Genomic DNA, 12,930 nt, shown 5'->3' on the forward strand with positions numbered 1-12,930 from the left:
GTCACTTCCTCATTAATGCGGCCAGGAAGTTAGCTGGGGTGCATTCAATGCGGTGATAGCAATTTTTCCCAAGATATTTTGGGATTCTTCTTTGTCTTTTGTTCCTGCAATGCTTATCCATATTTCCAGAACTTCATGGATCGCACCTCTAGATGGCAGGCATCCTTTACAGACCTCGGCCTTGGCTAGCTGAGGACAAATTCATCCTCGGCACAAACTCCTAGTCCATTATGTTCAATATTGTCTTCCTTATCCACTAGCATGGGTTTCCTTGGCTATACTTACCCATCCTCGGATGACCCCTTATCCTCGGCTTGGTCCTTAAGCCCAAAACCCAATTGTATGATCTGGGCCCATGACCCCACAAGGGCAAATGCCCATTTTCCCCCTAATAACAAGATTCCCTGTTTTTTCCTTAAAAAAAAAAAAGATTTCATATTTAGGTTTCATTATTTTGCATACTAAAATATCCTCACAAAAATTCTTAAACTCTCTAAAATACCCCTATCTTTTAGTTAAATAATTTTAAATTAAAAAACACAAACATGTTAAAAAAGTAATTTACTATTTTAAAAAATGTTCCTAAGTTTTAGGCTTTTTCCTTTCTCTTCTCCATTCTAAATTACCACCTTTTATATTAATTTCAAATTTTCAAATAGTTTCTTACATTCACATCAATCACTAACTCACTTACAAATACTTTCTAAAAAAAAAAAAAAACTCACTTACAAATAACTAATTGAAAAAAAAAAATCACGTAGAGAAAAATTCTAAAAATTATGACACTATCTTTATCTTACTTTTAAACATTATGATACAAAACCAAAAAAAAAAAAAAGAGCACGCGCTAAGCGTGTGTGATGAGGCTAGTGTTTTATACTATGTTTCTAAAATATCGAAATGATCATGTATAAACTATCTTATATATAAGATATTTAAATTTTAAGTTATTTGTATTTAAAATTATTTTTAGAAAGTTTCAACTTATGGTATCCACTCTTGATGATAGTTCTTTATTATCATACCAAGACACCAATCAGTTTTTGGTGTAGGCAGAGATTGAATTTCAGATCTCTTATACAACCATCAGAGACTTTACTAGTAGAGTTAATTGGAACCCACTTGTATTTTAAAATTATTTTGTACAACTTTTAATGTGCATTTACTATGTTTAACTATAGAAAAAGTGGATTTTTTTAGAGTATTTTGGTTTCATATATTGAATAAATAATTTTAATATATATATATATATATAGGAGTATATATGTATGTATGTATGTGTGTGTGTAATGTATAATATAATACAAGTACATCATTAATGATATATTAATAAATAGATTTTTGAGAGAATCCAAGCTTATGTGCTAGCAATAAACAACATCTTTTGGATTAAGTCCAAATTGAACCTGGCAAAGAGAAAAAGAATAGAAAAGATTAAATAAATAAATAAAAATAGAATGCGACTTTGTTATGGACACCACTTTTTTTTTATAACTTATTGAAATTACAAGATGTGAGTGGTGGATAATCAGGACACAAAACTTCAACTGAGAGCACCAATATGGTGTCGGCACCAATCAGATAATGCCCTTAGAGAAAGAAAGAGTATATATTTTAATGGGAGATTAGGATACAATGTTATAGCTAGGACTATTGCACCATACAATTCCTCTCACATTATTTCCATTTTTTAAAAATTATTAACATTTTTGTTAATTCTCAACCTTTTTTTTTTTAAACTTTTTTAACTTTCTTGATACAATAGTTAATATCAAAAGTTAACTTTTTAACTTTTGATATGAACCGTTAAGAAGGTATTGCATGGTGCAATAGCGACTATTATACCAGATCTCAATCTATTTAATTGAGTATCGAAACCAGTCTTACCATAGCTTGGTGAGGAAGATGGATTTATATGGAAAGTATGCAAAAGTTAATTTCCAACAGTTCAGCCCATGTACCCTCAATACTGGCAAATTGGGCGCCTGAAGAGGGCATAACTGTGAGGATTCTCCATAGTTGGTAGTTACCATACGAAGAACATGGGCCTTGTTATGATTGTCCATCCGCGGACTACGTGGATGATTATCCATGCAATCTTGGGGGCCTGGGGCTTTCTTGACACCGTCCAAGGATAGTCATGTTTAGACATCCCATCTTTATAACATAAAGTAAAAAAAAAAATGTTTATAATTAAAAATGAAAAAAAAAATTATACATTTAATGTCCTTAGAAAAATTCAAAAGAAGAAGAAGAAGAGATAAACTTTCGTGGATGCTCAATATTCAATAAGAGAATTCTAAAACAAGTACGAAACCAGGATTTCAAGATAGAACAGGTCGGAGTATAAGCAAAAAAATAATTAAAAAAATTTATTTCAAATAGGCATTCGTATAGTATTAACAAATTATATAAACACATAAAATCATTGTATCTTAATATAATAAGATGCAATCATCTACCAACAAAGACAAAAAAAAATATATATATATATATATATATTTTAATATTAGGTTGGTTATGATTTTTTTTTTTTTTTTTTAAGTTAGACCATTCACAGAATCACAGTAGTAGTGCTAAAAAATTTAGCTTTAGCACCTCAAAAAGTTACTTTATCTATTTTATCACCTCACTTTACAATTCCCCCAACATTAAATTATCTATTTTTTTTACCACTTCATGTAAAATAATATAAAAAACTCATCTATATATATATATAACCGAAACCTTTAAAACTCCCACAATTTTCCACATCATCATTTTAATTTAAAAAAATTGTAATTTTTAAAACTAAATAGTGAGAGAGTCCTAACAGGAGTCTCTTATATATATATATATATATATATATATATAAGAGAAAAAATCTTTGAAAACCCTAAAGCAATCTCCTCTGTCCGTCTCCACTAAGAGAGAAAACCCTAAACTTCAATTTCTTTGGTACGCTTGCTATTGCTTTTTCTCTTTTTTGTGAATTAGTTTTTTTTGCTTTTGTTTTGTATGGAGTAGTACTTTACAATATATAGTATAACTACAAGTATTGTAGTAAGTTTGCTAACTTTTTGTGTGGTTCAAAGATGTTATATTCTATATTATTTTAGATTATATAACCTTAAGCTTTACCTTATGGAGACGAATGTACAAGTTTTCAATTCCTTTTGTGTGGATATTTTCTCACAGTTGTGGAGTAAAGTATATGCACTATATGTTATCTTATGTTTTCTCTTATGGTGTCATACTTCTTTGTTTATTAATTAAAGATTATGTTGGAAGCCTATATTATTTGCACCTTCAAAGTGTTCGACAATGTTTGAACCAAATTTTTCATCAATTAGGAAGAATTAGATAAAAAAAACAAAGTTTTCCATCCTTACTGAAATTGTCTCGCAATAATGACTTTTTTTTTGTTTTGATTTTTAATTTTATTGTCTTTTGAAAATTTGACCATCTAAATTTTTAGGTTCAATTTTTTGCAATATTTGAAACAGTTTAGCAAATTTCAACTGTTATAACTATGGATTATTCTCTTGAAGGTAACCTATCTTTCTCTTATATTTCTCTATTTGGTAGTCATATATATTTTGTTTTATTTCAATAATTTCTGGGCAGTGCCAGTAAATTTTCTGATTTTTTTCCCCTTTCGAACGTTTTAACATCAGAACTTTTTAGTTATTTTTGTTTCAATATCTAAATTTGGCTTATTCATCAAATTATAACTCAAAAAGATAGGAGCAATTCACGCAATAGTATAGTTTCATAATCAATTTAAAATTTTATAAAATTATTTTAGTCTATTATAAATAGATAAGTTCCCGTGCGTTGCACGGGTTTCCGACTAGTTAAAATAATAAAGGAAGAGAGAGAGAGTTTGAGTTTTTTTAATTGAAGGAAAAGAGAGAATCTTAATAAAATATTGTATTTTATTTTTAATAACTTGCTATAGTCAACTAATATTTATATCAATTTATTGTAGTTGCAAAAATTTAGCTTTAACCTCTCTAATAACACATGGTTTTTTGGTGGTAAAATAGCTTTTTTTGCTAAAATACAATCACCATTGTGAATGCTTTTAGCACCTCAAAAAATTACTTTATCTATTTTACCACCCCACTTTACAATTCATTCAACATTAAATTATCTATTTTTTTTACCACTTCATTTAAAATAATATAAAAAAACTCATTTAAAATAATAAAGGAAGAGAGAGAGAGTTTGAGTTTTTTAATTGAAGGAAAAGAGAGAATCTTAATAAAATATTGTATTTTATTTTTAATAAATTGCTATAGTCAACTGGTATTTATACCAATTTACTGTAATTGCAAAAAATTTAGCTTTAACTTCTCTAATAACACATGATTTTTGGGTGGTAAAATAGTTTTTTTTGGCTAAAATACAATCACTATTGTGAATGCTTTTTTTGTTTTTGGATTGAATAGTTGTTAATTAGGCTAGTCTGATTAGACAAGAAGGGGCCTAAGATTTTTGAAAAAGGAGGTCCAACTCAAAAAATGAAAAATGAAACAAGTAAAACAATTTTTTTCTTTGGGCCAGGGGGGCTGAGCCCCCTTGGGCTCCCCTTTGGGTCCATCTTTGTTCTAAAATAAAAATAAAATATTTAATAGGGAAAAATGCTTTGACACCCTCCTAAACTTTAACATAGTAGCCAATACATACACCCCCTGAACTTTTATTTTAGCCAATTTACTCCTTAAACTATGCATATGTGCCAAATAGATCATTTGTTAGCCAGAACGTTAAGTGACTAACAGAACTATCACGCACGTGAAAATTAATTTAAAAAAAAAAAAAAAAAAACAAAAACAAACGTCTACACCATTTGGGAAGGGGTGAGAGAAAAACTATTTAAAAAAAAAAAAGACAACCTCATCCTTATCTCCCACTGCAGATAAAGCTTAAGCACAACAACATAACTAATCAGATCAAACTCTATCAAATAAATTGTAATCAATCGTTATCTATATCTGACTATATCCAAATAATTTGTAATATGTACAACAATTGTAAATACACCTACAAGGTCCCAAAAAATAATTACGAAAGCCACAATTATTTTCAGTCTCTACATCTCATTTCTGGTTTCCAAACCCAAGCTGACGCTCCTCTTTTACAACTTCTCCCTCTAAACTCATAGGTCAACCACCATGGCTGACTCAAGACCTCTATTTTTACTACAGGTCTCTTCTCTAATTTCTCTCTAGTGATTTGTTTCTCTCTAGCCAAAACCTTAGCCTCCATATCTGAAACTCTCAAGCTTTAGCCTCTCAGATTTAAACCCAAATTTAACCCCCACATCTCAAATTTATGTTTTCCTCTCACAAAAATGAATGGCGAGATTGTCAGCGGGACCATGATCCTCTCTTTCTCCTAAGATTCAAATTGACACTTGATTGTGTGGATCGTCTCTCTCCTAGGTTTCTCTCTCTCATCTCTATGGGTCTCAGGCGATTGAATTGGGTGATTTTAATGCTCATATGCATGTCATGTGATTATTTTGTTAGTTTATTAATAGCAGACCAACTGAAGTACTAATTTGGCACATGAGTAAAGTTTAGGAAGTAATTTGACTAAAATAAAAGTTCAGTGGATGTAATGGCCACTACGTTAAAGTTTAGGAGGTGTGAGTGCATTTTTCCCTATTAATAAGGTCATCCAGCCTAATCGAAAAAAAGAAGCCCTTCATTGATACTCAACTTCTTTTTTTTTTTTTTTTTTAATGAACTAAAAAACTTTATTCCAAGAAAAGAAGATTACAATACACCAGGTAAACTTGCCTCAACCCTGAGGACATCACTCAAAAAAGAAACCCTTCATCAATACTCAATTAGGTTCAGCTTATAAGGAGGCAATGTACTTTTAAGTAGGAATGGCAACGGGTCGGGTTTAAGGTGGGTTTCTTTATGCCTAAACCTGCCCCTAAAACCCGAACCCGCTCCGTTTAATAAACTAGTTTTTTTAACCCCCAAACCCACCCCGTTGGGCCCTGCCCAAATTTGCCACTTTAGGGCCCAATCCTAAGTCTTTAAAGGGCTTGAACCGTGGTAATTTTTTTTTTAATATTTAATTTTTAAATCGATAGCATTTGACAACAAAATTACACAAATCTAAAACAATTTAATTTTAGATTTCTCATTTTCCCTTTCAAAATCACAATCCCAAATACAGAAATCCTAAAGACATAATCATCAAAATAAATTTGACAATGAAATAATACATAAAAATTACAAACCCAAATACAAAAATCCTAAATACATAACACAAATACAAAAAAATCCTTCATTTTTCCTTTTACACCAACACAAAACAACAACTAATCTGCCCTTTACAACCCCACTATTTCGGCCCCCTCCAAAACTCCCAAAACAAAACCACAACACACCTAGAAAACCCAACAAAAACCCCTCATTTTTCCAATCAAGGTGAGGTGAAGGAGGAAGGGAGGAAGGATCAGTGTCTGTGGTGATGTGGAGTAGTGGTGGCGCAGTGAGGGAGGGAGGAAGGATTGGTGTCTGTGGCGAGATGGAGGAGTGGCGGCGTGGTGAGGGGGCAGCAAGGATGGACCGGTGAGGTGGAGGAGGGACTGGCAACGGCAAGGTGGAGGAGGGTGGCGGCAGCAAGTAAGAGTGAAAGTGAAGGAAAGCGAGGCTGCTAAAACTTGAGAGTGAGTGATGAGAAAGAAGGATTAGGATTAGGGTTAGAGATAGTTAGAGGCTGTTTGGATGAGTTGTTTTCATAACTCATAACACTGTTTCCATAACTCATAACTCAAAAATGGTGGGATCCATAGCTGAGAAGTTCGTTTGGCACCCCATAACTTTGTTTCCATCACTCAATTCTCTAATTTTTGAGTTATGAGTTATGGAAACTGAAAACACATTTCAGCTGTTTTCAGTTTCCATAACTCTGTTTTCAATGACATTTTTGTAATTAAATACACATGGAGAGACCCACTAGTCAGGTCAGTCGCAATTTTTGACCTTTTTTTTTTCTTTATCTTTTTTCCTTTCTTCTCCTAGGTTCGGTCTTCAGTTCTTCCTTTCTTTTTCTTTTTTCTTTTTTTTTTCCTTTCTTCTCTTGGGTTCAGTCTTCAGTTCTTCCTTTTTTTTCCTTCTTCTTTCACTGGGTTTGATGATCTGGGTTTTTTTTTTTTTTCTTCTTCTTCTTTCATTGGGTTCAGCGATTTGATTTGGTTTCATTTTGTTTTATTTTTTTCACTGGGTTCAGTGATCTGATCTGGGGTTTTTTTTTTTTTTTTTCACTGGGTTCAGTGATCTGATCTGGGTTTCTTTTTTTTTTTCCTTTCTTCTTTCATTGGGTTCGGGTTTTTTTCTTTGTTTTTTTTTTTTTTTTTCATTGGGTTCGATGATCTGATCTGGGTTTTTTTTATATTTTATTTTTTCCCTTTCTTCTTTCACTGGGTTTTTTTTTTTTTTTTTTAATTATTTTTTTTATTTTGAGTGACGGAAATTTAGTGATGAAAAAAAGGGATCCAAACAAGACCTTAGTATTTATAGTTAGAATTTTTAAAATTTTTCAATATAATTTATGTATACGGGTCAGGTATGTATAATACCTGCACCTGACCCGAGCCCACTACGAGTTGGGTTTCTAAAACCTAAACCTGCCCCATTTGCTTCGCGGGTCAAGTTGGTAACTGCAGGTCGGACAATTTTTACCATCCCTACTTTTAACAAAGCCCATGCTCTAAGTTCATGGCTAGGTAATAATGTACACAACCATCCCCCAAACATTAATAATGGTTAAATTGGAATGCAATAAATGATTTTTTGACTCACCCAGAAAGTCAAACCAAAACTAAAGAATGGTAAGCATCTTAAGCCCAATGTATTATTTTTTTTGGTTTTGTTTTTCTAATTTTTAATTTTTTATACACTAATGGTAAGCATCTTAAGCCCAATGTATTATTTTTTTTGGTTTTGTTTTTCTAATTTTTAATTTTTTATACACTCAAATTTATGCTTACAGTTAGAGAAACAAAAACTTTGGTTAAAATACAAATGCATCCATCTGTTGAATTGTCATTTTCGTACTTTAAACTTTTTCATTTTAATGCTTGAAGTTTAGGCATTTTGTCAATGTGGGTCCTTTTGTCCCATTAAATCCATTAACTACTGAAAAACAAATGTTCTTAACACTAACAAACTAATAAAATATCATTTAAAAAAAAAAAAAAAAAAAAAACTAAATTAAACTTAGTCAATGGCTAAGCATAGAGAAAAAAAATTGTGCAAAAAGCATCCTGAGTAATGAATGAAACTCAGGTGCGCTTTAGATACTTCACAAAAGTTTGTTTAGATACTTCATAGTTTTTGATAGCTTATTTGTATAATGTTTATAAAACAATTATATAGTTTTTTTTTTGTAATTTTTATGTTAAAATTGTGATAAAAAATTAAAAAAAAAACTAGTTGATTTTCAAAAATGTTAAAACTTAAAAGTTAGATTACTTGCAAAAAAAAAAAAAAAAAAAAAAAAAGGAAAGAAACTGAGACAAAAAGCAATAAACATTTTACCTTTACCCAAACGTACACCAAAACAATGCTAAATGAACAAAGTGGATGGTTATGCTGACAGGGCTGCAGCTCTTTCTGAATAAATCTGAAGGTGGACGATGGCGGTAGTTAGATCTGACTAGTAATTGACATTTTTGGGATGGACAAATCTTCTCAAACCCACTATGTGGTGATTCATAAAACTATTTATGTGTATTATTTAAATAAGTTACGTGACTAATTAAAAATGTCATATAACTAAAAATACACTTAAATAATCTTTTCAACTGCCATATAATTGGTTGGAGAAGTTTCCTCCAAACTGATTTGGAGGAAAACATTTGTAATTGTAAATGATTACTGAAATCTTAGCAACTAAATTGATGCAATTGAGCTCTTGAAAAGAAAATATATAAAAAGTACTAGACTAATCACATTTGTAATCGTGAATGATTGATCCGATTGAAATCCCAGGAACTAAATTGATGCAATTGTAATCTTAAATTTTTTTTTTTAAACGATCTTTTATAAATTTTGAAGGACTAAATTGTATTTTAGCCAAAATTTGTTTTGGGTGCCGAAAAAAATAAGAGCTATCCTCACATCCCAATAAAACCATTTGTTGGTTGGATGTCACTCCTAATGTCACATCCATGAGAGAAAATATTGAGCTTATATTAAATTAATGAAGCTAGACTCTCGAACTAGATATGTCTAAAAATACGAAAAAGGTAAGGGGGTTATGAGAATGTTTGTTAAATACAAAGCCTATAAAAGACTTTCACATGACAAGTATGTCTATATCAAATCAACCAACAAATAGTATTTACACAGCATTTATTACATATTTCTTTACCTGGATATCATTCTGCTCAATCAAATATGAGAGAGAGGGAAAGATTATCAAGGTTATATCGTATGCTAAATTGCTAATCCCATTATTTCTTACTAATGTATATACAAATTCCTATAAGGACAAATAATTGATGTAACGTTGAATATACTGCATGGTAAGCAAGTCTGTGATGCACCGTTTGACAGTGGAGTGTGATTGCTAGGATTAGGATCCTATGACTGCTACGTGGAAATTGCTGGTGGACTGTCCAATATTCTCAATCCCTTTCTTGTAAAAAAAAAACCTCAACCCCTTTATTTTGCTTATCATTTAACCAACTAATAGCCTCAATAAAAAATAAATAAAAAATAAAAACAAGAGATTTAGAATTCAATCCCATTTATTCTAAAAACTAATTGATGTTTTGACTTAATAATAATAATAATAAAATCATTATAATGTAGATGTCATAGGTTTGAAATATTGTCTTATTTATTGGATTTATCAAAAAATAATTGTCACTTTTTACATAGATAAGCAAGACCAAATTTCTCATGACAATTATAGATTATAGTACAATCCTTGACTGTTTCCTTAGCTGTTAATAATTTGATTGTTGCTGGATACCAACCTTGCTTTGCCAAAGGGTTGAGAATTGATCTTCTTTTATAAGCCTCGCCCAAATCAATAGCGGCCATCATATAGGTGGTGGAAACATGAACTCTAAAAAATTCATGCTTGAATACAATGAATAGACCTTTAGTCCATTCACAAAGCAACTAATCGAAAATTATTTGGTCAAAATAGTACAGTCTTGCACTTCGTATTGTGACTATTGTCAAAAGCTTCATACATGATACATGATACATGGTAGGGCCAAATGTGTACAAAGTGCCTTCATAAACTCATCCAAAACTTTATCATTAGTCAAATTGAAAATGAAAAATAGATCAGATTGGATCTTCTTCATCAAAGTAAGGAGATTTGAGATCCGTGATTCGTGGTTGGTCAATAATCCTTTAACTTGTGTCCACTACAAATTGGTTGAACCTCTTCATTCTAGACTATGTGATAGGTAGGTAATATTTGAAATCTATGGTCACGCACTCTCATTTGTGGCTTTTCCATGTTTCTTAGAAACTCTTAACTAAATTGAAAATTACACTATTTAAGTTTGGGATCTTTTGGTTTTACTCTTTTATGTTTAGAATTTAGAATTTTCATATCTAACGTTTGGTCTATTTTTAATTTTGTCCTTTCATCTTTGTTTGTTAAAGACATAAGTGTGAAATGCCACCTAAGTTCAACATGATATAGTTTTATCATTCAAAATTTTATCATTTTAATTTTAAGCCTATTTGGAGCTTTTTCTTGTAAAAGGAAAGTCCACCTTTTCAAAATGCGACCCTTCTCACCAGTTTCATTACAAACTTTATTATTATTATTATTATTAAAGGAGCTGATTTCTTCCTCACCAAATACTCCAAAAGCCTATTAGAACCCCCCCCCCCCCCCCCACCCCCAAAAAAAACAATAATAAAAAAATGTTTAAAAAATAAAAAAAAAAGATTTAATCACTCTTATAAAGAAGAAAAAAAAAAAAAAAAAAACCCTTCAAATGGGTACTTAATCTTAGTTTCCACTTGAACCGTGTATATTGTTGATCATAAGTTGAAAAAAAAAATACATATATATATATATATATATATATTAAAATACACTTTTGACCTTTTAAATTTAGAGTTGTTTTATTTTGGCATTTCATGAAAGCATTATTAGCCAAATCTATACTATTTCCCTAAAATACTAGTCTAGTCACAATTAAGGATTCTTATAATTGTTAATAAATCTCGAATTAACCCAATATAGTGGTGTCCATGGGTTGAGTTTAGTCGGATTCCCCCTAAACTTGTGCTTGACCCGATTGGATTGGGTGTTAGAACCATGCACTCGTTGCAGTGTAATGGAATATGGGTTGTCAATCGAACAAAAAAAAAAAAAAAAACCCCCAATTTGGAATTGTCAGATCGATCGAATCTAATATCTCCTTCAATGGTGGTAGTTTTGTGTCATATCTTAAATCTTCATTGAATTTTGATGAGATTTCACTAGATTAGCAATGATCTGGCTAGATTTGATGAAGATCTCACCAAATTTGGTGGAGATCTCATCGAAACTAGTAGATCTTTGCTGGATCTAGTGATGTTCTTCACGGATTTGACAAAAACTTGAATGGAGAAGAGTAAAGAGGTGGAGGACAATGATAGCTTATGACGATCAAAATCGGGTCTTTGCCTGAAGAACTCGTCATTTGAACCTATAATATCAATTATTGTCAATCAACAACTATCAGTTTACCAAAGGATAGCTTGGATTGGACAGATTTCAGTTTGGATTTGGATAATGGTACGTTGAGTGGGTTTATTAAATTAATAAGTTGTTGGACAACCCTAACCTAGTCTATGCCCAATGTAGGACTAAGCACACACTTAATTAATATCTCAAAAACCCACTCATCGAAACTAGTAGATCTTTGTTGGATCTAGTGATGTTCTTCACGGATCTGACAAAAACTTGAATGGAGAAGAGTAAAGGGGTGGAGGACAATGATAGCTTATGACGATCAAAATCGGGTCTTTGCCTGAAGAACTCGCCATTTGAACCTATAATATCAATTATTGTCAATCAACAACTATCAGTTTACCAAAGGATAGCTTGGATTGGATAGATTTCAGTTTGGATTTGGACGATGGTACGTTGAATGGGTTTATTAAATTAATAAGTTGTTGGACAACCCTAACCTAGTCTATGCCCAATGTAGGACTAAGCACACACTTAATTAATATCTCAAAAAATCAGGGGCATCACAATTTTTGTTAGCTTTTAGACCCCCCCTACCCCCAAGGTTTATTCACTAATCCCACTTGAACAATATTATTTACAATGGAGATCTCAATTGCACACCTAATTTCACAACATGCTAAAGTATCAAGTTGTGATCTGTAGAGAAAAGAGCCAAATGCTTCAAGAAGACTGTGCCTCCAAAAGGAAAAACCCATTGAACAACTTGGGCAAAACTTTCATTAATTGTAGTGGAGCTTTAGAAGCAAGCCAATTCTAAACAGGTCATGAAGTACAAGTGAAAACATTGTTTAATTAACTTGTCAAGTTTGTTGTTGTTGTATTAGGGACCTCATAATTTATTTATTTTATTTTTATAAAAGAGCCTTAATTGTGAGTATCAAAACCAATTTGTTTATCTTTGAGTCCCCAAACAATAACATTACACATATTTGCAATTAGTTTGTTAATTGGACTCAGAAACGAATATTCTAGAGAAATAATTGATCAGCCAAAAAAAAAAGAGAAATAATTGATCAAAGGACTGATTAATTGCTAATAATTACCAGTGTCATAGATCTCCAAAAAAAGAATAGAAAAAGAAGCCAGAGCCATATCACCTTCTCTTAAAAGATACTCCATTTCACTTAAAAAAAAAAAAACACTCCATTTTATTTTCTAAAATGAGTAGTTAAGAAATTATTGTTTTTCATTAAAGGAATAAAA

The sequence above is a fragment of the Quercus robur genome, chromosome 10 (assembly GCF_932294415.1).
Source record: "Quercus robur chromosome 10, dhQueRobu3.1, whole genome shotgun sequence".
NCBI lineage: Eukaryota > Viridiplantae > Streptophyta > Magnoliopsida > Fagales > Fagaceae > Quercus > Quercus robur.